Source organism: Miniopterus schreibersii, assembly GCF_964146895.1.
Source record: "Miniopterus schreibersii genome assembly, chromosome: 9".
Lineage (NCBI taxonomy): Eukaryota > Metazoa > Chordata > Mammalia > Chiroptera > Miniopteridae > Miniopterus > Miniopterus schreibersii.
The window spans coordinates 34,380,384-34,407,458 of record NC_138118.1 but is presented as its reverse complement, the minus strand read 5'-3'; positions in this window follow the sequence as shown (position 1 = coordinate 34,407,458).

The window sequence follows — 27,075 nt, the reverse complement described above, 5'->3', positions numbered from 1 at the left end:
ATGGGAGATGTGCATGTGGATAGCTTCAAGCAGCAGCTCTGTGTGGACACTTGGAAACAGCGCTCTGAAAAAATTTCTTAGGGGCGGGATTTGGGCAAAGTTGAAAGACCTTCCAAAACCCACCCTACGGAACTTAGCCAAACTATGAATGTTGCAATAAGCTCCTGAACGAAAGGTGCTTCTATGACACAACCCCCGAGCAGGTAGCTACATTCTGCACAGTACAAAATGCATATGAATTCCTGTCTGAAAACTCACTCCAGAAGGATGAAATGCGTGTGTTTCTCTCTGAAAGAACACTCAGCCACTAGGCTTTTGCTTGCTCCTTCAAAGTCTTTATAGAAACGTGTGTTTTCACTCCCGGAATACGTTTTGGGATGCATTGTTTCAATCTCTTGCAAGCCTCATGTTATATCTTACTCAATGTGAAAAAATAAGGAGTATGTTTCCCAAATCATTTGAAATCCAGGAAAAGGCACACTGCATCACTCTTGCTCAAACACGCTCTTTCTCCTAATGTGTTGAGAACTTTCAACAAACCGGAAAAGAAGGGCACTTTGTAGGTAAATTCAGATGGGCATGTACAAGAGTTCATTTCTATTGGTTGCAGAGTGCAAAAGCATGATTGACTTCATCTTCTCCATGAAACCCTTACATTTCCAAGTGACCTGAAGTAGGACTTTTACAAAGGATGTGTTTGTGTGTCCGTAGTGAAACGAGCTCTAAGTTGTGTATTCAGTGTTGGAGTGTGACACACTGTATATAGGATACACAACGATTTGAAGGCACCAACATGCTTCAGACTGAAACTGCTACAAGGTGTGTGTAGCATGCAGGAAGAAGGCTTGTCATTTCAAAGAGAGAAGAGGAAACCAAAATCCAGGTACTGAAACGAGCACACCAGTATGGGAGATGTGCATGTGGACAGCTTCAAGCAGCAGCTCTGTGTGGACTCTTGGAAACAGCGCTGTGAAAAAATTTCGTACGAAGCGGGATTCGGCCAAAGTTGAAAGACCTTCCAAAACCAACCCTAAAGAACTTAGCCAAACAATGAATGTTGCAATAAGCTCCTGCACGAAAGGTGCTCCTCTGACACAACCCCCGAGCAGGTAGCTACATTCTGCACAGTACAAAATGCATATGAATTCCAGGCTGAAAACTCACTCCAGAAGGAGGAAATGCATGTGTTTCTCTCTGAAAGAACACTCAGCAACTAGGCTTTTGCTTGCTCCTTCAAAGTCTTTGTAGAAACGTGTGTTTTCACTGCTTGAATACGTTTTGAGATGCATTGTTTCAATCTCTTGCAAGCCTCATGTTGTTTCTTACACAATGTGGAAAAACACGGAGTATGTTCCCCAAATCACTTGAAATCCAGGGAAACGCACACTGCATCACTCTTGCCCAAACACGCTCTTTCACCTAATGCGTTGAGAACATTCTTTAAAGCAGAAAGGAAGGGCATTATGCAGTGAATTTGACGGGCATCTACAAAAGTCATTTCTATGGGTTGCAGAGCGCAAAAGCATGATTAAGTTCATGTTCTCGATGAAACCCTTACATTTCCAAGTGACCTGAAGTAGGACTTTTACAAAAGGATGTGTTTGCGTGTGTGTGCTGAAAGGAGCTCTAAGTTGTGTATTCAGTGTTGGATAGTGACACACTCTACATAGGTTACACAGCGTTTTGAAGGCACCAACATGCTTCAAACTGAAACTGCTACAAGGTGTGTGTAGCATGCAGAAAGAAGGCTTGTCATTTCAAAGAAAGAAGAGGAAACCAAAATCCAGGTAGTGTAACGAGAACACCAGTATGGGAGATGTGCATGTGGACAGGTTCAAAGAGAAGCTCTGTGTGGACACTTGGAAACATCGCTGTGACAAAATTTCGTACGAAGGGGCATTTGTCCAAAGTTGAAAGACCTTCCAAAACCAACCCTAAAGAACTTAGCTAAACAACGAATGTTGCAATCAGCTCCTGCACGAAAGGTGCTTCTATGACACAACCCCTGAACAGGTAGCTACATTCTGCTCAGTACAAAATGCATATGAACTCCAGGCTGAAAACTCACTCCAGAAGGAGGAAATGCATGTGTTTTGCTCTGAAACAACACTCAGGCACGAGGCTTTTGCTTGCTCCTTCAAAGTCTTTGTAGAAACGTGTGTTTTCACTGTTTGAATACGTTTTGAGATGCATTGTTTCAATCTCTTGCAAGCCTCATGTTGTTTCTTACACAATGTGGAAAGAAAAGGGGTATGTTTCCCAAACAGCTTAAAATCCAGGAAAACGCACACTGCATCACTCTTTCCCAAACACGCTCTTTCAACTTATACGTTGAGAGCATTCTTTAAAGCAGAAAGGAAGGGCCTTTTCCAGTGAAATTCAGACGGGCATCTACAAAAGTCATATATATTGGATGCAGAGTGCAATAGCATGATGGACTTCATGTTCTCGATGAAAACCTTACATTTCAAAGAGACCTGAAGTAGGAATTTCACAAAAAGACCTGTTTGCGTCTCTCCTGTGAAAGGAGCTCTAAGTTGTGTATTCAGTGCTTGAGAGTGTAACACTCTACATAGGTTACACAGCGTTTTGAGAGCACCAACATGCTTAAAACTGAAACTGCTACAAAGTGTGTGTAGCATACAGAAAGAAGGCTTGTCATTTCAAAGAAAGAAGAGGAAACCAAAATCCAGGTAGTGAAACGAGCACACCAGTATGGGAGATGTGCATGTGGATAGCTTCAAGCAGCAGCTCTGTGTGGACACTTGGAAACAGCGCTCTGAAAAAATTTCTTAGGGGCGGGATTTGGGCAAAGTTGAAAGACCTTCCAAAACCCACCCTACGGAACTTAGCCAAACTATGAATGTTGCAATAAGCTCCTGAACGAAAGGTGCTTCTATGACACAACCCCCGAGCAGGTAGCTACATTCTGCACAGTACAAAATGCATATGAATTCCTGTCTGAAAACTCACTCCAGAAGGATGAAATGCGTGTGTTTCTCTCTGAAAGAACACTCAGCCACTAGGCTTTTGCTTGCTCCTTCAAAGTCTTTATAGAAACGTGTGTTTTCACTCCCGGAATACGTTTTGGGATGCATTGTTTCAATCTCTTGCAAGCCTCATGTTATATCTTACTCAATGTGAAAAAATAAGGAGTATGTTTCCCAAATCATTTGAAATCCAGGAAAAGGCACACTGCATCACTCTTGCTCAAACACGCTCTTTCTCCTAATGTGTTGAGAACTTTCAACAAACCGGAAAAGAAGGGCACTTTGTAGGTAAATTCAGATGGGCATGTACAAGAGTTCATTTCTATTGGTTGCAGAGTGCAAAAGCATGATTGACTTCATCTTCTCCATGAAACCCTTACATTTCCAAGTGACCTGAAGTAGGACTTTTACAAAGGATGTGTTTGTGTGTCCGTAGTGAAACGAGCTCTAAGTTGTGTATTCAGTGTTGGAGTGTGACACACTGTATATAGGATACACAACGATTTGAAGGCACCAACATGCTTCAGACTGAAACTGCTACAAGGTGTGTGTAGCATGCAGGAAGAAGGCTTGTCATTTCAAAGAGAGAAGAGGAAACCAAAATCCAGGTACTGAAACGAGCACACCAGTATGGGAGATGTGCATGTGGACAGCTTCAAGCAGCAGCTCTGTGTGGACTCATGGAAACAGCGCTGTGAAAAAATTTCGTACGAAGCGGGATTTGGCCAAAGTTGAAAGACCTTCCAAAACCAACCCTAAAGAACTTAGCCAAACAATGAATGTTGCAATACGCTCCTGCACGAAAGGTGCTCCTCTGACACAACCCCCGAGCAGGTAGCTACATTCTGCACAGTACAAAATGCATATGAATTCCAGGCTGAAAACTCACTCCAGAAGGAGGAAATGCATGTGTTTCTCTCTGAAAGAACACTCAGCAACTAGGCTTTTGCTTGCTCCTTCAAAGTCTTTGTAGAAACGTGTGTTTTCACTGCTTGAATACGTTTTGAGATGCATTGTTTCAATCTCTTGCAAGCCTCATGTTGTTTCTTACACAATGTGGAAAAACACGGAGTATGTTCCCCAAATCACTTGAAATCCAGGGAAACGCACACTGCATCACTCTTGCCCAAACACGCTCTTTCACCTAATGCGTTGAGAACATTCTTTAAAGCAGAAAGGAAGGGCATTATGCAGTGAATTTGACGGGCATCTACAAAAGTCATTTCTATGGGTTGCAGAGCGCAAAAGCATGATTAAGTTCATGTTCTCGATGAAACCCTTACATTTCCAAGTGACCTGAAGTAGGACTTTTACAAAAGGATGTGTTTGCGTGTGTGTGCTGAAAGGAGCTCTAAGTTGTGTATTCAGTGTTGGATAGTGACACACTCTACATAGGTTACACAGCGTTTTGAAGGCACCAACATGCTTCAAACTGAAACTGCTACAAGGTGTGTGTAGCATGCAGAAAGAAGGCTTGTCATTTCAAAGAAAGAAGAGGAAACCAAAATCCAGGTAGTGTAACGAGAACACCAGTATGGGAGATGTGCATGTGGACAGGTTCAAAGAGAAGCTCTGTGTGGACACTTGGAAACATCGCTGTGACAAAATTTCGTACGAAGGGGCATTTGTCCAAAGTTGAAAGACCTTCCAAAACCAACCCTAAAGAACTTAGCTAAACAACGAATGTTGCAATCAGCTCCTGCACGAAAGGTGCTTCTATGACACAACCCCTGAACAGGTAGCTACATTCTGCGCAGTACAAAATGCATATGAACTCCAGGCTGAAAACTCACTCCAGAAGGAGGAAATGCATGTGTTTTGCTCTGAAACAACACTCAGGCACTAGGCTTTTGCTTGCTCCTTCAAAGTCTTTGTAGAAACGTGTGTTTTCACTGTTTGAATACGTTTTGAGATGCATTGTTTCAATCTCTTGCAAGCCTCATGTTGTTTCATACACAATGTGGAAAGAAAAGGGGTATGTTTCCCAAACAGCTTAAAATCCAGGAAAACGCACACTGCATCACTCTTTCCCAAACACGCTCTTTCAACTGATGCGTTGAGAGCATTCTTTAAAGCAGAAAGGAAGGGCATTTTCCAGTGAAATTCAGACGGGCATCTACAAAAGTCATATATATTGGATGCAGAGTGCAATAGCATGATGGACTTCATGTTCTCGGTGAAAACCTTACATTTCAAAGAGACCTGAAGTAGGAATTTCACAAAAAGACGTGTTTGTGTCTCTCCTGTGAAAGGAGCTCTAACTTGTGTATTCAGTGCTTGAGAGTGTAACACTCTACATAGGTTACACAGCGTTTTGAGAGCACCAACATGCTTAAAACTGAAACTGCTACAAAGTGTGTGTAGCATACAGAAAGAAGGCTTGTCATTTCAAAGAAAGAAGAGGAAACCAAAATCCAGGTAGTGAAACGAGCACACCAGTATGGGAGATGTGCATGTGGATAGCTTCAAGCAGCAGCTCTGTGTGGACACTTGGAAACAGCGCTCTGAAAAAATTTCTTAGGGGCGGGATTTGGGCAAAGTTGAAAGACCTTCCAAAACCCACCCTACGGAACTTAGCCAAACTATGAATGTTGCAATAAGCTCCTGAACGAAAGGTGCTTCTATGACACAACCCCCGAGCAGGTAGCTACATTCTGCACAGTACAAAATGCATATGAATTCCTGTCTGAAAACTCACTCCAGAAGGATGAAATGCGTGTGTTTCTCTCTGAAAGAACACTCAGCCACTAGGCTTTTGCTTGCTCCTTCAAAGTCTTTATAGAAACGTGTGTTTTCACTCCCGGAATACGTTTTGGGATGCATTGTTTCAATCTCTTGCAAGCCTCATGTTATATCTTACTCAATGTGAAAAAATAAGGAGTATGTTTCCCAAATCATTTGAAATCCAGGAAAAGGCACACTGCATCACTCTTGCTCAAACACGCTCTTTCTCCTAATGTGTTGAGAACTTTCAACAAACCGGAAAAGAAGGGCACTTAGTAGGTAAATTCAGATGGGCATGTACAAGAGTTCATTTCTATTGGTTGCAGAGTGCAAAAGCATGATTGACTTCATCTTCTCCATGAAACCCTTACATTTCCAAGTGACCTGAAGTAGGACTTTTAAAAAGGATGTGTTTGTGTGTCCATAGTGAAACGAGCTCTAAGTTGTGTATTCAGTGTTGGAGTGTGACACACTGTATATAGGATACACAACGATTTGAAGGCACCAACATGCTTCAGACTGAAACTGCTACAAGGTGTGTGTAGCATGCAGGAAGAAGGCTTGTCATTTCAAAGAGAGAAGAGGAAACCAAAATCCAGGTACTGAAACGACCACACCAGTATGGGAGATGTGCATGTGGACAGCTTCAAGCAGCAGCTCTGTGTGGACTCATGGAAACAGCGCTGTGAAAAAATTTCGTACGAAGCGGGATTTGGCCAAAGTTGAAAGACCTTCCAAAACCAACCCTAAAGAACTTAGCCAAACAATGAATGTTGCAATACGCTCCTGCACGAAAGGTGCTCCTCTGACACAACCCCCGAGCAGGTAGCTACATTCTGCACAGTACAAAATGCATATGAATTCCAGGCTGAAAACTCACTCCAGAAGGAGGAAATGCATGTGTTTCTCTCTGAAAGAACACTCAGCAACTAGGCTTTTGCTTGCTCCTTCAAAGTCTTTGTAGAAACGTGTGTTTTCACTGCTTGAATACGTTTTGAGATGCATTGTTTCAATCTCTTGCAAGCCTCATGTTGTTTCTTACACAATGTGGAAAAACACGGAGTATGTTCCCCAAATCACTTGAAATCCAGGGAAACGCACACTGCATCACTCTTGCCCAAACACGCTCTTTCACCTAATGCGTTGAGAACATTCTTTAAAGCAGAAAGGAAGGGCATTATGCAGTGAATTTGACGGGCATCTACAAAAGTCATTTCTATGGGTTGCAGAGCGCAAAAGCATGATTAAGTTCATGTTCTCGATGAAACCCTTACATTTCCAAGTGACCTGAAGTAGGACTTTTACAAAAGGATGTGTTTGCGTGTGTGTGCTGAAAGGAGCTCTAAGTTGTGTATTCAGTGTTGGATAGTGACACACTCTACATAGGTTACACAGCGTTTTGAAGGCACCAACATGCTTCAAACTGAAACTGCTACAAGGTGTGTGTAGCATGCAGAAAGAAGGCTTGTCATTTCAAAGAAAGAAGAGGAAACCAAAATCCAGGTAGTGTAACGAGAACACCAGTATGGGAGATGTGCATGTGGACAGGTTCAAAGAGAAGCTCTGTGTGGACACTTGGAAACATCGCTGTGACAAAATTTCGTACGAAGGGGCATTTGTCCAAAGTTGAAAGACCTTCCAAAACCAACCCTAAAGAACTTAGCTAAACAACGAATGTTGCAATCAGCTCCTGCACGAAAGGTGCTTCTATGACACAACCCCTGAACAGGTAGCTACATTCTGCGCAGTACAAAATGCATATGAACTCCAGGCTGAAAACTCACTCCAGAAGGAGGAAATGCATGTGTTTTGCTCTGAAACAACACTCAGGCACTAGGCTTTTGCTTGCTCCTTCAAAGTCTTTGTAGAAACGTGTGTTTTCACTGTTTGAATACGTTTTGAGATGCATTGTTTCAATCTCTTGCAAGCCTCATGTTGTTTCTTACACAATGTGGAAAGAAAAGGAGTATGTTTCCCAAACAGCTTAAAATCCAGGAAAACGCACACTGCATCACTCTTTCCCAAACACGCTCTTTCAACTGATGCGTTGAGAGCATTCTTTAAAGCAGAAAGGAAGGGCATTTTCCAGTGAAATTCAGACGGGCATCTACAAAAGTCATATATATTGGATGCAGAGTGCAATAGCATGATGGACTTCATGTTCTCGGTGAAAACCTTACATTTCAAAGAGACCTGAGGTAGGAATTTCACAAAAAGACGTGTTTGCGTCTCTCCTGTGAAAGGAGCTCTAACTTGTGTATTCAGTGCTTGAGAGTGTAACACTCTACATAGGTTACACAGCGTTTTGAGAGCACCAACATGCTTAAAACTGAAACTGCTACAAAGTGTGTGTAGCATACAGAAAGAAGGCTTGTCATTTCAAAGAAAGAAGATGAAACCAAAATCCAGGTAGTGAAACGAGCACACCAGTATGGGAGATGTGCATGTGGATAGCTTCAAGCAGCAGCTCTGTGTGGACACTTGGAAACAGCGCTCTGAAAAAATTTCTTAGGGGCGGGATTTGGGCAAAGTTGAAAGACCTTCCAAAACCCACCCTACGGAACTTAGCCAAACTATGAATGTTGCAATAAGCTCCTGAACGAAAGGTGCTTCTATGACACAACCCCCGAGCAGGTAGCTACATTCTGCACAGTACAAAATGCATATGAATTCCTGTCGGAAAACTCACTCCAGAAGGATGAAATGCGTGTGTTTCTCTCTGAAAGAACACTCAGCCACTAGGCTTTTGCTTGCTCCTTCAAAGTCTTTATAGAAACGTGTGTTTTCACTCCCGGAATACGTTTTGGGATGCATTGTTTCAATCTCTTGCAAGCCTCATGTTATATTTTACTCAATGTGAAAAAATAAGGAGTATGTTTCCCAAATCATTTGAAATCCAGGAAAAGGCACACTGCATCACTCTTGCTCAAACACGCTCTTTCTCCTAATGTGTTGAGAACTTTCAACAAACCGGAAAAGAAGGGCACTTAGTAGGTAAATTCAGATGGGCATGTACAAGAGTTCATTTCTATTGGTTGCAGAGTGCAAAAGCATGATTGACTTCATCTTCTCCATGAAACCCTTACATTTCCAAGTGACCTGAAGTAGGACTTTTACAAAGGATGTGTTTGTGTGTCCATAGTGAAACGAGCTCTAAGTTGTGTATTCAGTGTTGGAGTGTGACACACTGTATATAGGATACACAACGATTTGAAGGCACCAACATGCTTCAGACTGAAACTGCTACAAGGTGTGTGTAGCATGCAGGAAGAAGGCTTGTCATTTCAAAGAGAGAAGAGGAAACCAAAATCCAGGTACTGAAACGAGCACACCAGTATGGGAGATGTGCATGTGGACAGCTTCAAGCAGCAGCTCTGTGTGGACTCATGGAAACAGCGCTGTGAAAAAATTTCGTACGAAGCGGGATTTGGCCAAAGTTGAAAGACCTTCCAAAACCAACCCTAAAGAACTTAGCCAAACAATGAATGTTGCAATACGCTCCTGCACGAAAGGTGCTCCTCTGACACAACCCCCGAGCAGGTAGCTACATTCTGCACAGTACAAAATGCATATGAATTCCAGGCTGAAAACTCACTCCAGAAGGAGGAAATGCATGTGTTTCTCTCTGAAAGAACACTCAGCAACTAGGCTTTTGCTTGCTCCTTCAAAGTCTTTGTAGAAACGTGTGTTTTCACTGCTTGAATACGTTTTGAGATGCATTGTTTCAATCTCTTGCAAGCCTCATGTTGTTTCTTACACAATGTGGAAAAACACGGAGTATGTTCCCCAAATCACTTGAAATCCAGGGAAACGCACACTGCATCACTCTTGCCCAAACACGCTCTTTCACCTAATGCGTTGAGAACATTCTTTAAAGCAGAAAGGAAGGGCATTATGCAGTGAATTTGACGGGCATCTACAAAAGTCATTTCTATGGGTTGCAGAGCGCAAAAGCATGATTAAGTTCATGTTCTCGATGAAACCCTTACATTTCCAAGTGACCTGAAGTAGGACTTTTACAAAAGGATGTGTTTGCGTGTGTGTGCTGAAAGGAGCTCTAAGTTGTGTATTCAGTGTTGGATAGTGACACACTCTACATAGGTTACACAGCGTTTTGAAGGCACCAACATGCTTCAAACTGAAACTGCTACAAGGTGTGTGTAGCATGCAGAAAGAAGGCTTGTCATTTCAAAGAAAGAAGAGGAAACCAAAATCCAGGTAGTGTAACGAGAACACCAGTATGGGAGATGTGCATGTGGACAGGTTCAAAGAGAAGCTCTGTGTGGACACTTGGAAACATCGCTGTGACAAAATTTCGTACGAAGGGGCATTTGTCCAAAGTTGAAAGACCTTCCAAAACCAACCCTAAAGAACTTAGCTAAACAACGAATGTTGCAATCAGCTCCTGCACGAAAGGTGCTTCTATGACACAACCCCTGAACAGGTAGCTACATTCTGCGCAGTACAAAATGCATATGAACTCCAGGCTGAAAACTCACTCCAGAAGGAGGAAATGCATGTGTTTTGCTCTGAAACAACACTCAGGCACTAGGCTTTTGCTTGCTCCTTCAAAGTCTTTGTAGAAACGTGTGTTTTCACTGTTTGAATACGTTTTGAGATGCATTGTTTCAATCTCTTGCAAGCCTCATGTTGTTTCTTACACAATGTGGAAAGAAAAGGAGTATGTTTCCCAAACAGCTTAAAATCCAGGAAAACGCACACTGCATCACTCTTTCCCAAACACGCTCTTTCAACTGATGCGTTGAGAGCATTCTTTAAAGCAGAAAGGAAGGGCCTTTTCCAGTGAAATTCAGACGGGCATCTACAAAAGTCATATATATTGGATGCAGAGTGCAATAGCATGATGGACTTCATGTTCTCGGTGAAAACCTTACATTTCAAAGAGACCTGAAGTAGGAATTTCACAAAAAGACGTGTTTGCGTCTCTCCTGTGAAAGGAGCTCTAACTTGTGTATTCAGTGCTTGAGAGTGTAACACTCTACATAGGTTACACAGCGTTTTGAGAGCACCAACATGCTTAAAACTGAAACTGCTACAAAGTGTGTGTAGCATACAGAAAGAAGGCTTGTCATTTCAAAGAAAGAAGAGGAAACCAAAATCCAGGTAGTGAAACGAGCACACCATTATGGGAGATGTGCATGTGGATAGCTTCAAGCAGCAGCTCTGTGTGGACACTTGGAAACAGCGCTCTGAAAAAATTTCTTAGGGGCGGGATTTGGGCAAAGTTGAAAGACCTTCCAAAACCCACCCTACGGAACTTAGCCAAACTATGAATGTTGCAATAAGCTCCTGAACGAAAGGTGCTCCTATGACACAACCCCCGAGCAGGTAGCTACATTCTGCACAGTACAAAATGCATATGAATTCCTGTCTGAAAACTCACTCCAGAAGGATGAAATGCGTGTGTTTCTCTCTGAAAGAACACTCAGCCACTAGGCTTTTGCTTGCTCCTTCAAAGTCTTTATAGAAACGTGTGTTTTCACTCCCGGAATACGTTTTGGGATGCATTGTTTCAATCTCTTGCAAGCCTCATGTTATATCTTACTCAATGTGAAAAAATAAGGAGTATGTTTCCCAAATCATTTGAAATCCAGGAAAAGGCACACTGCATCACTCTTGCTCAAACACGCTCTTTCTCCTAATGTGTTGAGAACTTTCAACAAACCGGAAAAGAAGGGCACTTTGTAGGTAAATTCAGATGGGCATGTACAAGAGTTCATTTCTATTGGTTGCAGAGTGCAAAAGCATGATTGACTTCATCTTCTCCATGAAACCCTTACATTTCCAAGTGACCTGAAGTAGGACATTTACAAAGGATGTGTTTGTGTGTCCGTAGTGAAACGAGCTCTAAGTTGTGTATTCAGTGTTGGAGTGTGACACACTGTATATAGGATACACAACGATTTGAAGGCACCAACATGCTTCAGACTGAAACTGCTACAAGGTGTGTGTAGCATGCAGGAAGAAGGCTTGTCATTTCAAAGAGAGAAGAGGAAACCAAAATCCAGGTACTGAAACGAGCACACCAGTATGGGAGATGTGCATGTGGACAGCTTCAAGCAGCAGCTCTGTGTGGACTCTTGGAAACAGCGCTGTGGAAAAATTTCGTACGAAGCGGGATTTGGCCAAAGTTGAAAGACCTTCCAAAACCAACCCTAAAGAACTTAGCCAAACAATGAATGTTGCAATAAGCTCCTGCACGAAAGGTGCTCCTCTGACACAACCCCCGAGCAGGTAGCTACATTCTGCACAGTACAAAATGCATATGAATTCCAGGCTGAAAACTCACTCCAGAAGGAGGAAATGCATGTGTTTCTCTCTGAAAGAACACTCAGCAACTAGGCTTTTGCTTGCTCCTTCAAAGTCTTTGTAGAAACGTGTGTTTTCACTGCTTGAATACGTTTTGAGATGCATTGTTTCAATCTCTTGCAAGCCTCATGTTGTTTCTTACACAATGTGGAAAAACACGGAGTATGTTCCCCAAATCACTTGAAATCCAGGGAAACGCACACTGCATCACTCTTGCCCAAACACGCTCTTTCACCTAATGCGTTGAGAACATTCTTTAAAGCAGAAAGGAAGGGCATTATGCAGTGAATTTGACGGGCATCTACAAAAGTCATTTCTATGGGTTGCAGAGCGCAAAAGCATGATTAAGTTCATGTTCTCGATGAAACCCTTACATTTCCAAGTGACCTGAAGTAGGACTTTTACAAAAGGATGTGTTTGCGTGTGTGTGCTGAAAGGAGCTCTAAGTTGTGTATTCAGTGTTGGATAGTGACACACTCTACATAGGTTACACAGCGTTTTGAAGGCACCAACATGCTTCAAACTGAAACTGCTACAAGGTGTGTGTAGCATGCAGAAAGAAGGCTTGTCATTTCAAAGAAAGAAGAGGAAACCAAAATCCAGGTAGTGTAACGAGAACACCAGTATGGGAGATGTGCATGTGGACAGGTTCAAAGAGAAGCTCTGTGTGGACACTTGGAAACATCGCTGTGACAAAATTTCGTACGAAGGGGCATTTGTCCAAAGTTGAAAGACCTTCCAAAACCAACCCTAAAGAACTTAGCTAAACAACGAATGTTGCAATCAGCTCCTGCACGAAAGGTGCTTCTATGACACAACCCCTGAACAGGTAGCTACATTCTGCGCAGTACAAAATGCATATGAACTCCAGGCTGAAAACTCACTCCAGAAGGAGGAAATGCATGTGTTTTGCTCTGAAACAACACTCAGGCACTAGGCTTTTGCTTGCTCCTTCAAAGTCTTTGTAGAAACGTGTGTTTTCACTGTTTGAATACGTTTTGAGATGCATTGTTTCAATCTCTTGCAAGCCTCATGTTGTTTCTTACACAATGTGGAAAGAAAAGGAGTATGTTTCCCAAACAGCTTAAAATCCAGGAAAACGCACACTGCATCACTCTTTCCCAAACACGCTCTTTCAACTGATGCGTTGAGAGCATTCTTTAAAGCAGAAAGGAAGGGCCTTTTCCAGTGAAATTCAGACGGGCATCTACAAAAGTCATATATATTGGATGCAGAGTGCAATAGCATGATGGACTTCATGTTCTCGGTGAAAACCTTACATTTCAAAGAGACCTGAAGTAGGAATTTCACAAAAAGACGTGTTTGCGTCTCTCCTGTGAAAGGAGCTCTAACTTGTGTATTCAGTGCTTGAGAGTGTAACACTCTACATAGGTTACACAGCGTTTTGAGAGCACCAACATGCTTAAAACTGAAACTGCTACAAAGTGTGTGTAGCATACAGAAAGAAGGCTTGTCATTTCAAAGAAAGAAGAGGAAACCAAAATCCAGGTAGTGAAACGAGCACACCAGTATGGGAGATGTGCATGTGGATAGCTTCAAGCAGCAGCTCTGTGTGGACACTTGGAAACAGCGCTCTGAAAAAATTTCATAGGGGCGGGATTTGGGCAAAGTTGAAAGACCTTCCAAAACCCACCCTACGGAACTTAGCCAAACTATGGATGTTGCAATAAGCTCCTGAACGAAAGGTGCTCCTATGACACAACCCCCGAGCAGGAAGCTACATTCTGCACAGTACAAAATGCATATGAATTCCTGTCTGAAAACTCACTCCAGAAGGATGAAATGCGTGTGTTTCTCTCTGAAAGAACACTCAGCCACTAGGCTTTTGCTTGCTCCTTCAAAGTCTTTATAGAAACGTGTGTTTTCACTCCCGGAATACGTTTTGGGATGCATTGTTTCAATCTCTTGCAAGCCTCATGTTATATCTTACTCAATGTGAAAAAATAAGGAGTATGTTTCCCAAATCATTTGAAATCCAGGAAAAGGCACACTGCATCACTCTTGCTCAAACACGCTCTTTCTCCTAATGTGTTGAGAACTTTCAACAAACCGGAAAAGAAGGGCACTTTGTAGGTAAATTCAGATGGGCATGTACAAGAGTTCATTTCTATTGGTTGCAGAGTGCAAAAGCATGATTGACTTCATCTTCTCCATGAAACCCTTACATTTCCAAGTGACCTGAAGTAGAACATTTACAAAGGATGTGTTTGTGTGTCCGTAGTGAAACGAGCTCTAAGTTGTGTATTCAGTGTTGGAGTGTGACACACTGTATATAGGATACACAACGATTTGAAGGCACCAACATGCTTCAGACTGAAACTGCTACAAGGTGTGTGTAGCATGCAGGAAGAAGGCTTGTCATTTCAAAGAGAGAAGAGGAAACCAAAATCCAGGTACTGAAACGAGCACACCAGTATGGAGATGTGCATGTGGACAGCTTCAAGCAGCAGCTCTGTGTGGACTCTTGGAAACAGCGCTGTGGAAAAATTTCGTACGAAGCGGGATTTGGCCAAAGTTTAAAGACCTTCCAAAACCAACCCTAAAGAACTTAGCCAAACAATGAATGTTGCAATAAGCTCCTGCACGAAAGGTGCTCCTCTGACACAACCCCCGAGCAGGTAGCTACATTCTGCACAGTACAAAATGCATATGAATTCCAGGCTGAAAACTCACTCCAGAAGGAGGAAATGCATGTGTTTCTCTCTGAAAGAACACTCAGCAACTAGGCTTTTGCTTGCTCCTTCAAAGTCTTTGTAGAAACGTGTGTTTTCACTGCTTGAATACGTTTTGAGATGCATTGTTTCAATCTCTTGCAAGCCTCATATTGTTTCTTACACAATGTGGAAAAACACGGAGTATGTTCCCCAAATCACTTGAAATCCAGGGAAACGCACACTGCATCACTCTTGCCCAAACACGCTCTTTCACCTAATGCGTTGAGAACATTCTTTAAAGCAGAAAGGAAGGGCATTATGCAGTGAATTTGACGGGCATCTACAAAAGTCATTTCTATGGGTTGCAGAGCGCGAAAGCATGATTAAGTTCATGTTCTCGATGAAACCCTTACATTTCCAAGTGACCTGAAGTAGGACTTTTACAAAAGGATGTGTTTGCGTGTGTGTGCTGAAAGGAGCTCTAAGTTGTGTATTCAGTGTTGGATAGTGACACACTCTACATAGGTTACACAGCGTTTTGAAGGCACCAACATGCTTCAAACTGAAACTGCTACAAGGTGTGTGTAGCATGCAGAAAGAAGGCTTGTCATTTCAAAGAAAGAAGAGGAAACCAAAATCCAGGTAGTGTAACGAGAACACCAGTATGGGAGATGTGCATGTGGACAGGTTCAAAAGAAGCTCTGTGTGGACACTTGGAAACATCGCTGTGACAAAATTTCATACGAAGGGGCATTTGTCCAAAGTTGAAAGACCTTCCAAAACCAACCCTAAAGAACTTAGCTAAACAACGAATGTTGCAATCAGCTCCTGCACGAAAGGTGCTTCTATGACACAACCCCTGAACAGGTAGCTACATTCTGCGCAGTACAAAATGCATATGAACTCCAGGCTGAAAACTCACTCCAGAAGGAGGAAATGCATGTGTTTTGCTCTGAAACAACACTCAGGCACTAGGCTTTTGCTTGCTCCTTCAAAGTCTTTGTAGAAACGTGTGTTTTCACTGTTTGAATACGTTTTGAGATGCATTGTTTCAATCTCTTGCAAGCCTCATGTTGTTTCTTACACAATGTGGAAAGAAAAGGAGTATGTTTCCCAAACAGCTTAAAATCCAGGAAAACGCACACTGCATCACTCTTTCCCAAACACGCTCTTTCAACTGATGCGTTGAGAGCATTCTTTAAAGCAGAAAGGAAGGGCCTTTTCCAGTGAAATTCAGACGGGCATCTACAAAAGTCATATATATTGGATGCAGAGTGCAATAGCATGATGGACTTCATGTTCTCGATGAAAACCTTACATTTCAAAGAGACCTGAAGTAGGAATTTCACAAAAAGACGTGTTTGCGTCTCTCCTGTGAAAGGAGCTCTAACTTGTGTATTCAGTGCTTGAGAGTGTAACACTCTACATAGGTTACACAGCGTTTTGAGAGCACCAACATGCTTAAAACTGAAACTGCTACAAAGTGTGTGTAGCATACAGAAAGAAGGCTTGTCATTTCAAAGAAAGAAGAGGAAACCAAAATCCAGGTAGTGAAACGAGCACACCAGTATGGGAGATGTGCATGTGGATAGCTTCAAGCAGCAGCTCTGTGTGGACACTTGGAAACAGCGCTCTGAAAAAATTTCTTAGGGGCGGGATTTGGGCAAAGTTGAAAGACCTTCCAAAACCCACCCTACGGAACTTAGCCAAACTATGAATGTTGCAATAAGCTCCTGAACGAAAGGTGCTTCTATGACACAACCCCCGAGCAGGTAGCTACATTCTGCACAGTACAAAATGCATATGAATTCCTGTCGGAAAACTCACTCCAGAAGGATGAAATGCGTGTGTTTCTCTCTGAAAGAACACTCAGCCACTAGGCTTTTGCTTGCTCCTTCAAAGTCTTTATAGAAACGTGTGTTTTCACTCCCGGAATACGTTTTGGGATGCATTGTTTCAATCTCTTGCAAGCCTCATGTTATATCTTACTCAATGTGAAAAAATAAGGAGTATGTTTCCCAAATCATTTGAAATCCAGGAAAAGGCACACTGCATCACTCTTGCTCAAACACGCTCTTTCTCCTAATGTGTTGAGAACTTTCAACAAACCGGAAAAGAAGGGCACTTTGTAGGTAAATTCAGATGGGCATGTACAAGAGTTCATTTCTATTGGTTGCAGAGTGCAAAAGCATGATTGACTTCATCTTCTCCATGAAACCCTTACATTTCCAAGTGACCTGAAGTAGGACTTTTACAAAGGATGTGTTTGTGTGTCCGTAGTGAAACGAGCTCTAAGTTGTGTATTCAGTGTTGGAGTGTGACACACTGTATATAGGATACACAACGATTTGAAGGCACCAACATGCTTCAGACTGAAACTGCTACAAGGTGTGTGTAGCATGCAGGAAGAAGGCTTGTCATTTCAAAGAGAGAAGAGGAAACCAAAATCCAGGTACTGAAACGAGCACACCAGTATGGGAGATGTGCATGTGGACAGCTTCAAGCAGCAGCTCTGTGTGGACTCTTGGAAACAGCGCTGTGAAAAAATTTCGTACGAAGCGGGATTTGGCCAAAGTTGAAAGACCTTCCAAAACCAACCCTAAAGAACTTAGCCAAACAATGAATGTTGCAATAAGCTCCTGCACGAAAGGTGCTCCTCTGACACAACCCCCGAGCAGGTAGCTACATTCTGCACAGTACAAAATGCATATGAATTCCAGGCTGAAAACTCACTCCAGAAGGAGGAAATGCATGTGTTTCTCTCTGAAAGAACACTCAGCAACTAGGCTTTTGCTTGCTCCTTCAAAGTCTTTGTAGAAACGTGTGTTTTCACTGCTTGAATACGTTTTGAGATGCATTGTTTCAATCTCTTGCAAGCCTCATGTTGTTTCTTACACAATGTGGAAAAACACGGAGTATGTTCCCCAAATCACTTGAAATCCAGGGAAACGCACACTGCATCACTCTTGCACAAACACGCTCTTTCACCTAATGCGTTGAGAACATTCTTTAAAGCAGAAAGGAAGGGCATTATGCAGTGAATTTGACGGGCATCTACAAAAGTCATTTCTATGGGTTGCAGAGCGCGAAAGCATGATTAAGTTCATGTTCTCGATGAAACCCTTACATTTCCAAGTGACCTGAAGTAGGACTTTTACAAAAGGATGTGTTTGCGTGTGTGTGCTGAAAGGAGCTCTAAGTTGTGTATTCAGTGTTGGATAGTGACACACTCTACATAGGTTACACAGCGTTTTGAAGGCACCAACATGCTTCAAACTGAAACTGCTACAAGGTGTGTGTAGCATGCAGAAAGAAGGCTTGTCATTTCAAAGAAAGAAGAGGAAACCAAAATCCAGGTAGTGTAACGAGAACACCAGTATGGGAGATGTGCATGTGGACAGGTTCAAAGAGAAGCTCTGTGTGGACACTTGGAAACATCGCTGTGACAAAATTTCGTACGAAGGGGCATTTGTCCAAAGTTGAAAGACCTTCCAAAACCAACCCTAAAGAACTTAGCTAAACAACGAATGTTGCAATCAGCTCCTGCACGAAAGGTGCTTCTATGACACAACCCCTGAACAGGTAGCTACATTCTGCGCAGTACAAAATGCATATGAACTCCAGGCTGAAAACTCACTCCAGACGGAGGAAATGCATGTGTTTTGCTCTGAAACAACACTCAGGCACGAGGCTTTTGCTTGCTCCTTCAAAGTCTTTGTAGAAACGTGTGTTTTCACTGTTTGAATACGTTTTGAGATGCATTGTTTCAATCTCTTGCAAGCCTCATGTTGTTTCTTACACAATGTGGAAAGAAAAGGAGTATGTTTCCCAAACAGCTTAAAATCCAGGAAAACGCACACTGCATCACTCTTTCCCAAACACGCTCTTTCAACTGATGCGTTGAGAGCATTCTTTAAAGCAGAAAGGAAGGGCCTTTTCCAGTGAAATTCAGACGGGCATCTAAAAAAGTCATACATATTGGATGCAGAGTGCAATAGCATGATGGACTTCATGTTCTCGATGAAAACCTTACATTTCAAAGAGAACTGAAGTAGGAATTTCACAAAAAGACGTGTTTGCGTCTCTCCTGTGAAAGGAGCTCTAACTTGTGTATTCAGTGCTTGAGAGTGTAACACTCTACATAGGTTACACAGCGTTTTGAGAGCACCAACATGCTTAAAACTGAAACTGCTACAAAGTGTGTGTAGCATACAGAAAGAAGGCTTGTCATTTCAAAGAAAGAAGAGGAAACCAAAATCCAGGTAGTGAAACGAGCACACCAGTATGGGAGATGTGCATGTGGATAGCTTCAAGCAGCAGCTCTGTGTGGACACTTGGAAACAGCGCTCTGAAAAAATTTCTTAGGGGCGGGATTTGGGCAAAGTTGAAAGACCTTCCAAAACCCACCCTACGGAACTTAGCCAAACTATGAATGTTGCAATAAGCTCCTGAACGAAAGGTGCTTCTATGACACAACCCCCGAGCAGGTAGCTACATTCTGCACAGTACAAAATGCATATGAATTCCTGTCTGAAAACTCACTCCAGAAGGATGAAATGCGTGTGTTTCTCTCTGAAAGAACACTCAGCCACTAGGCTTTTGCTTGCTCCTTCAAAGTCTTTATAGAAACGTGTGTTTTCACTCCCGGAATACGTTTTGGGATGCATTGTTTCAATCTCTTGCAAGCCTCATGTTATATCTTACTCAATGTGAAAAAATAAGGAGTATGTTTCCCAAATCATTTGAAATCCAGGAAAAGGCACACTGCATCACTCTTGCTCAAACACGCTCTTTCTCCTAATGTGTTGAGAACTTTCAACAAACCGGAAAAGAAGGGCACTTTGTAGGTAAATTCAGATGGGCATGTACAAGAGTTCATTTCTATTGGTTGCAGAGTGCAAAAGCATGATTGACTTCATCTTCTCCATGAAACCCTTACATTTCCAAGTGACCTGAAGTAGGACTTTTACAAAGGATGTGTTTGTGTGTCCGTAGTGAAACGAGCTCTAAGTTGTGTATTCAGTGTTGGAGTGTGACACACTGTATATAGGATACACAACGATTTGAAGGCACCAACATGCTTCAGACTGAAACTGCTACAAGGTGTGTGTAGCATGCAGGAAGAAGGCTTGTCATTTCAAAGAGAGAAGAGGAAACCAAAATCCAGGTACTGAAACGAGCACACCAGTATGGGAGATGTGCATGTGGACAGCTTCAAGCAGCAGCTCTGTGTGGACTCTTGGAAACAGCGCTGTGAAAAAATTTCGTACGAAGCGGGATTCGGCCAAAGTTGAAAGACCTTCCAAAACCAACCCTAAAGAACTTAGCCAAACAATGAATGTTGCAATAAGCTCCTGCACGAAAGGTGCTCCTCTGACACAACCCCCGAGCAGGTAGCTACATTCTGCACAGTACAAAATGCATATGAATTCCAGGCTGAAAACTCACTCCAGAAGGAGGAAATGCATGTGTTTCTCTCTGAAAGAACACTCAGCAACTAGGCTTTTGCTTGCTCCTTCAAAGTCTTTGTAGAAACGTGTGTTTTCACTGCTTGAATACGTTTTGAGATGCATTGTTTCAATCTCTTGCAAGCCTCATGTTGTTTCTTACACAATGTGGAAAAACACGGAGTATGTTCCCCAAATCACTTGAAATCCAGGGAAACGCACACTGCATCACTCTTGCCCAAACACGCTCTTTCACCTAATGCGTTGAGAACATTCTTTAAAGCAGAAAGGAAGGGCATTATGCAGTGAATTTGACGGGCATCTACAAAAGTCATTTCTATGGGTTGCAGAGCGCAAAAGCATGATTAAGTTCATGTTCTCGATGAAACCCTTACATTTCCAAGTGACCTGAAGTAGGACTTTTACAAAAGGATGTGTTTGCGTGTGTGTGCTGAAAGGAGCTCTAAGTTGTGTATTCAGTGTTGGATAGTGACACACTCTACATAGGTTACACAGCGTTTTGAAGGCACCAACATGCTTCAAACTGAAACTGCTACAAGGTGTGTGTAGCATGCAGAAAGAAGGCTTGTCATTTCAAAGAAAGAAGAGGAAACCAAAATCCAGTTAGTGTAACGAGAACACCAGTATGGGAGATGTGCATGTGGACAGGTTCAAAGAGAAGCTCTGTGTGGACACTTGGAAACATCGCTGTGACAAAATTTCGTACGAAGGGGCATTTGTCCAAAGTTGAAAGACCTTCCAAAACCAACCCTAAAGAACTTAGCTAAACAACGAATGTTGCAATCAGCTCCTGCACGAAAGGTGCTTCTATGACACAACCCCTGAACAGGTAGCTACATTCTGCGCAGTACAAAATGCATATGAACTCCAGGCTGAAAACTCACTCCAGAAGGAGGAAATGCATGTGTTTTGCTCTGAAACAACACTCAGGCACTAGGCTTTTGCTTGCTCCTTCAAAGTCTTTGTAGAAACGTGTGTTTTCACTGTTTGAATACGTTTTGAGATGCATTGTTTCAATCTCTTGCAAGCCTCATGTTGTTTCTTACACAATGTGGAAAGAAAAGGAGTATGTTTCCCAAACAGCTTAAAATCCAGGAAAACGCACACTGCATCACTCTTTCCCAAACACGCTCTTTCAACTGATGCGTTGAGAGCATTCTTTAAAGCAGAAAGGAAGGGCCTTTTCCAGTGAAATTCAGACGGGCATCTACAAAAGTCATATATATTGGATGCAGAGTGCAATAGCATGATGGACTTCATGTTCTCGATGAAAACCTTACATTTCAAAGAGACCTGAAGTAGGAATTTCACAAAAAGACGTGTTTGCGTCTCTCCTGTGAAAGGAGCTCTAACTTGTGTATTCAGTGCTTGAGAGTGTAACACTCTACATAGGTTACACAGCGTTTTGAGAGCACCAACATGCTTAAAACTGAAACTGCTACAAAGTGTGTGTAGCATACAGAAAGAAGGCTTGTCATTTCAAAGAAAGAAGAGGAAACCAAAATCCAGGTAGTGAAACGAGCACACCAGTATGGGAGATGTGCATGTGGATAGCTTCAAGCAGCAGCTCTGTGTGGACACTTGGAAACAGCGCTCTGAAAAAATTTCTTAGGGGCGGGATTTGGGCAAAGTTGAAAGACCTTCCAAAACCCACACTACGGAACTTAGCCAAACTATGAATGTTGCAATAAGCTCCTGAACGAAAGGTGCTTCTATGACACAACCCCCGAGCAGGTAGCTACATTCTGCACAGTACAAAATGCATATGAATTCCTGTCTGAAAACTCACTCCAGAAGGATGAAATGCGTGTGTTTCTCTCTGAAAGAACACTCAGCCACTAGGCTTTTGCTTGCTCCTTCAAAGTCTTTATAGAAACGTGTGTTTTCACTCCCGGAATACGTTTTGGGATGCATTGTTTCAATCTCTTGCAAGCCTCATGTTATATCTTACTCAATGTGAAAAAATAAGGAGTATGTTTCCCAAATCATTTGAAATCCAGGAAAAGGCACACTGCATCACTCTTGCTCAAACACGCTCTTTCTCCTAATGTGTTGAGAACTTTCAACAAACCGGAAAAGAAGGGCACTTTGTAGGTAAATTCAGATGGGCATGTACAAGAGTTCATTTCTATTGGTTGCAGAGTGCAAAAGCATGATTGACTTCATCTTCTCCATGAAACCCTTACATTTCCAAGTGACCTGAAGTAGGACTTTTACAAAGGATGTGTTTGTGTGTCCGTAGTGAAACGAGCTCTAAGTTGTGTATTCAGTGTTGGAGTGTGACACACTGTATATAGGATACACAACGATTTGAAGGCACCAACATGCTTCAGACTGAAACTGCTACAAGGTGTGTGTAGCATGCAGGAAGAAGGCTTGTCATTTCAAAGAGAGAAGAGGAAACCAAAATCCAGGTACTGAAACGAGCACACCAGTATGGGAGATGTGCATGTGGACAGCTTCAAGCAGCAGCTCTGTGTGGACTCTTGGAAACAGCGCTGTGAAAAAATTTCGTACGAAGCGGGATTCGGCCAAAGTTGAAAGACCTTCCAAAACCAACCCTAAAGAACTTAGCCAAACAATGAATGTTGCAATAAGCTCCTGCACGAAAGGTGCTCCTCTGACACAACCCCCGAGCAGGTAGCTACATTCTGCACAGTACAAAATGCATATGAATTCCAGGCTGAAAACTCACTCCAGAAGGAGGAAATGCATGTGTTTCTCTCTGAAAGAACACTCAGCAACTAGGCTTTTGCTTGCTCCTTCAAAGTCTTTGTAGAAACGTGTGTTTTCACTGCTTGAATACGTTTTGAGATGCATTGTTTCAATCTCTTGCAAGCCTCATGTTGTTTCTTACACAATGTGGAAAAACACGGAGTATGTTCCCCAAATCACTTGAAATCCAGGGAAACGCACACTGCATCACTCTTGCCCAAACACGCTCTTTCACCTAATGCGTTGAGAACATTCTTTAAAGCAGAAAGGAAGGGCATTATGCAGTGAATTTGACGGGCATCTACAAAAGTCATTTCTATGGGTTGCAGAGCGCAAAAGCATGATTAAGTTCATGTTCTCAATGAAACCCTTACATTTCCAAGTGACCTGAAGTAGGACTTTTACAAAAGGATGTGTTTGCGTGTGTGTGCTGAAAGGAGCTCTAAGTTGTGTATTCAGTGTTGGATAGTGACACACTCTACATAGGTTACACAGCGTTTTGAAGGCACCAATATGCTTCAAACTGAAACTGCTACAAGGTGTGTGTAGCATGCAGAAAGAAGGCTTGTCATTTCAAAGAAAGAAGAGGAAACCAAAATCCAGGTAGTGTAACGAGAACACCAGTATGGGAGATGTGCATGTGGACAGGTTCAAAGAGAAGCTCTGTGTGGACACTTGGAAACATCGCTGTGACAAAATTTCGTACGAAGGGGCATTTGTCCAAAGTTGAAAGACCTTCCAAAACCAACCCTAAAGAACTTAGCTAAACAACGAATGTTGCAATCAGCTCCTGCACGAAAGGTGCTTCTATGACACAACCCCTGAACAGGTAGCTACATTCTGCGCAGTACAAAATGCATATGAACTCCAGGCTGAAAACTCACTCCAGAAGGAGGAAATGCATGTGTTTTGCTCTGAAACAACACTCAGGCACGAGGCTTTTGCTTGCTCCTTCAAAGTCTTTGTAGAAACATGTGTTTTCACTGTTTGAATACGTTTTGAGATGCATTGTTTCAATCTCTTGCAAGCCTCATGTTGTTTCTTACACAATGTGGAAAGAAAAGGGGTATGTTTCCCAAACAGCTTAAAATCCAGGAAAACGCACACTGCATCACTCTTTCCCAAACACGCTCTTTCAACTTATGCGTTGAGAGCATTCTTTAAAGCAGAAAGGAAGGGCCTTTTCCAGTGAAATTCAGACGGGCATCTACAAAAGTCATATATATTGGATGCAGAGTGCAATAGCATGATGGACTTCATGTTCTCGATGAAAACCTTACATTTCAAAGAGACCTGAAGTAGGAATTTCACAAAAAGACCTGTTTGCGTCTCTCCTGTGAAAGGAGCTCTAAGTTGTGTATTCAGTGCTTGAGAGTGTAACACTCTACATAGGTTACACAGCGTTTTGAGAGCACCAACATGCTTAAAACTGAAACTGCTACAAAGTGTGTGTAGCATACAGAAAGAAGGCTTGTCATTTCAAAGAAAGAAGAGGAAACCAAAATCCAGGTAGTGAAACGAGCACACCAGTATGGGAGATGTGCATGTGGATAGCTTCAAGCAGCAGCTCTGTGTGGACACTTGGAAACAGCGCTCTGAAAAAATTTCTTAGGGGCGGGATTTGGGCAAAGTTGAAAGACCTTCCAAAACCCACCCTACGGAACTTAGCCAAACTATGAATGTTGCAATAAGCTCCTGAACGAAAGGTGCTTCTATGACACAACCCCCGAGCAGGTAGCTACATTCTGCACAGTACAAAATGCATATGAATTCCTGTCTGAAAACTCACTCCAGAAGGATGAAATGCGTGTGTTTCTCTCTGAAAGAACACTCAGCCACTAGGCTTTTGCTTGCTCCTTCAAAGTCTTTATAGAAACGTGTGTTTTCACTCCCGGAATACGTTTTGGGATGCATTGTTTCAATCTCTTGCAAGCCTCATGTTATATCTTACTCAATGTGAAAAAATAAGGAGTATGTTTCCCAAATCATTTGAAATCCAGGAAAAGGCACACTGCATCACTCTTGCTCAAACACGCTCTTTCTCCTAATGTGTTGAGAACTTTCAACAAACCGGAAAAGAAGGGCACTTAGTAGGTAAATTCAGATGGGCATGTACAAGAGTTCATTTCTATTGGTTGCAGAGTGCAAAAGCATGATTGACTTCATCTTCTCCATGAAACCCTTACATTTCCAAGTGACCTGAAGTAGGACTTTTACAAAGGATGTGTTTGTGTGTCCGTAGTGAAACGAGCTCTAAGTTGTGTATTCAGTGTTGGAGTGTGACACACTGTATATAGGATACACAACGATTTGAAGGCACCAACATGCTTCAGACTGAAACTGCTACAAGGTGTGTGTAGCATGCAGGAAGAAGGCTTGTCATTTCAAAGAGAGAAGAGGAAACCAAAATCCAGGTACTGAAACGAGCACACCAGTATGGGAGATGTGCATGTGGACAGCTTCAAGCAGCAGCTCTGTGTGGACTCATGGAAACAGCGCTGTGAAAAAATTTCGTACGAAGCGGGATTTGGCCAAAGTTGAAAGACCTTCCAAAACCAACCCTAAAGAACTTAGCCAAACAATGAATGTTGCAATACGCTCCTGCACGAAAGGTGCTCCTCTGACACAACCCCCGAGCAGGTAGCTACATTCTGCACAGTACAAAATGCATATGAATTCCAGGCTGAAAACTCACTCCAGAAGGAGGAAATGCATGTGTTTCTCTCTGAAAGAACACTCAGCAACTAGGCTTTTGCTTGCTCCTTCAAAGTCTTTGTAGAAACGTGTGTTTTCACTGCTTGAATACGTTTTGAGATGCATTGTTTCAATCTCTTGCAAGCCTCATGTTGTTTCTTACACAATGTGGAAAAACACGGAGTATGTTCCCCAAATCACTTGAAATCCAGGGAAACGCACACTGCATCACTCTTGCCCAAACACGCTCTTTCACCTAATGCGTTGAGAACATTCTTTAAAGCAGAAAGGAAGGGCATTATGCAGTGAATTTGACGGGCATCTACAAAAGTCATTTCTATGGGTTGCAGAGCGCAAAAGCATGATTAAGTTCATGTTCTCGATGAAACCCTTACATTTCCAAGTGACCTGAAGTAGGACTTTTACAAAAGGATGTGTTTGCGTGTGTGTGCTGAAAGGAGCTCTAAGTTGTGTATTCAGTGTTGGATAGTGACACACTCTACATAGGTTACACAGCGTTTTGAAGGCACCAACATGCTTCAAACTGAAACTGCTACAAGGTGTGTGTAGCATGCAGAAAGAAGGCTTGTCATTTCAAAGAAAGAAGAGGAAACCAAAATCCAGGTAGTGTAACGAGAACACCAGTATGGGAGATGTGCATGTGGACAGGTTCAAAGAGAAGCTCTGTGTGGACACTTGGAAACATCGCTGTGACAAAATTTCGTACGAAGGGGCATTTGTCCAAAGTTGAAAGACCTTCCAAAACCAACCCTAAAGAACTTAGCTAAACAACGAATGTTGCAATCAGCTCCTGCACGAAAGGTGCTTCTATGACACAACCCCTGAACAGGTAGCTACATTCTGCGCAGTACAAAATGCATATGAACTCCAGGCTGAAAACTCACTCCAGAAGGAGGAAATGCATGTGTTTTGCTCTGAAACAACACTCAGGCACTAGGCTTTTGCTTGCTCCTTCAAAGTCTTTGTAGAAACGTGTGTTTTCACTGTTTGAATACGTTTTGAGATGCATTGTTTCAATCTCTTGCAAGCCTCATGTTGTTTCTTACACAATGTGGAAAGAAAAGGGGTATGTTTCCCAAACAGCTTAAAATCCAGGAAAACGCACACTGCATCACTCTTTCCCAAACACGCTCTTTCAACTGATGCGTTGAGAGCATTCTTTAAAGCAGAAAGGAAGGGCATTTTCCAGTGAAATTCAGACGGGCATCTACAAAAGTCATATATATTGGATGCAGAGTGCAATAGCATGATGGACTTCATGTTCTCGGTGAAAACCTTACATTTCAAAGAGACCTGAAGTAGGAATTTCACAAAAAGACGTGTTTGTGTCTCTCCTGTGAAAGGAGCTCTAACTTGTGTATTCAGTGCTTGAGAGTGTAACACTCTACATAGGTTACACAGCGTTTTGAGAGCACCAACATGCTTAAAACTGAAACTGCTACAAAGTGTGTGTAGCAT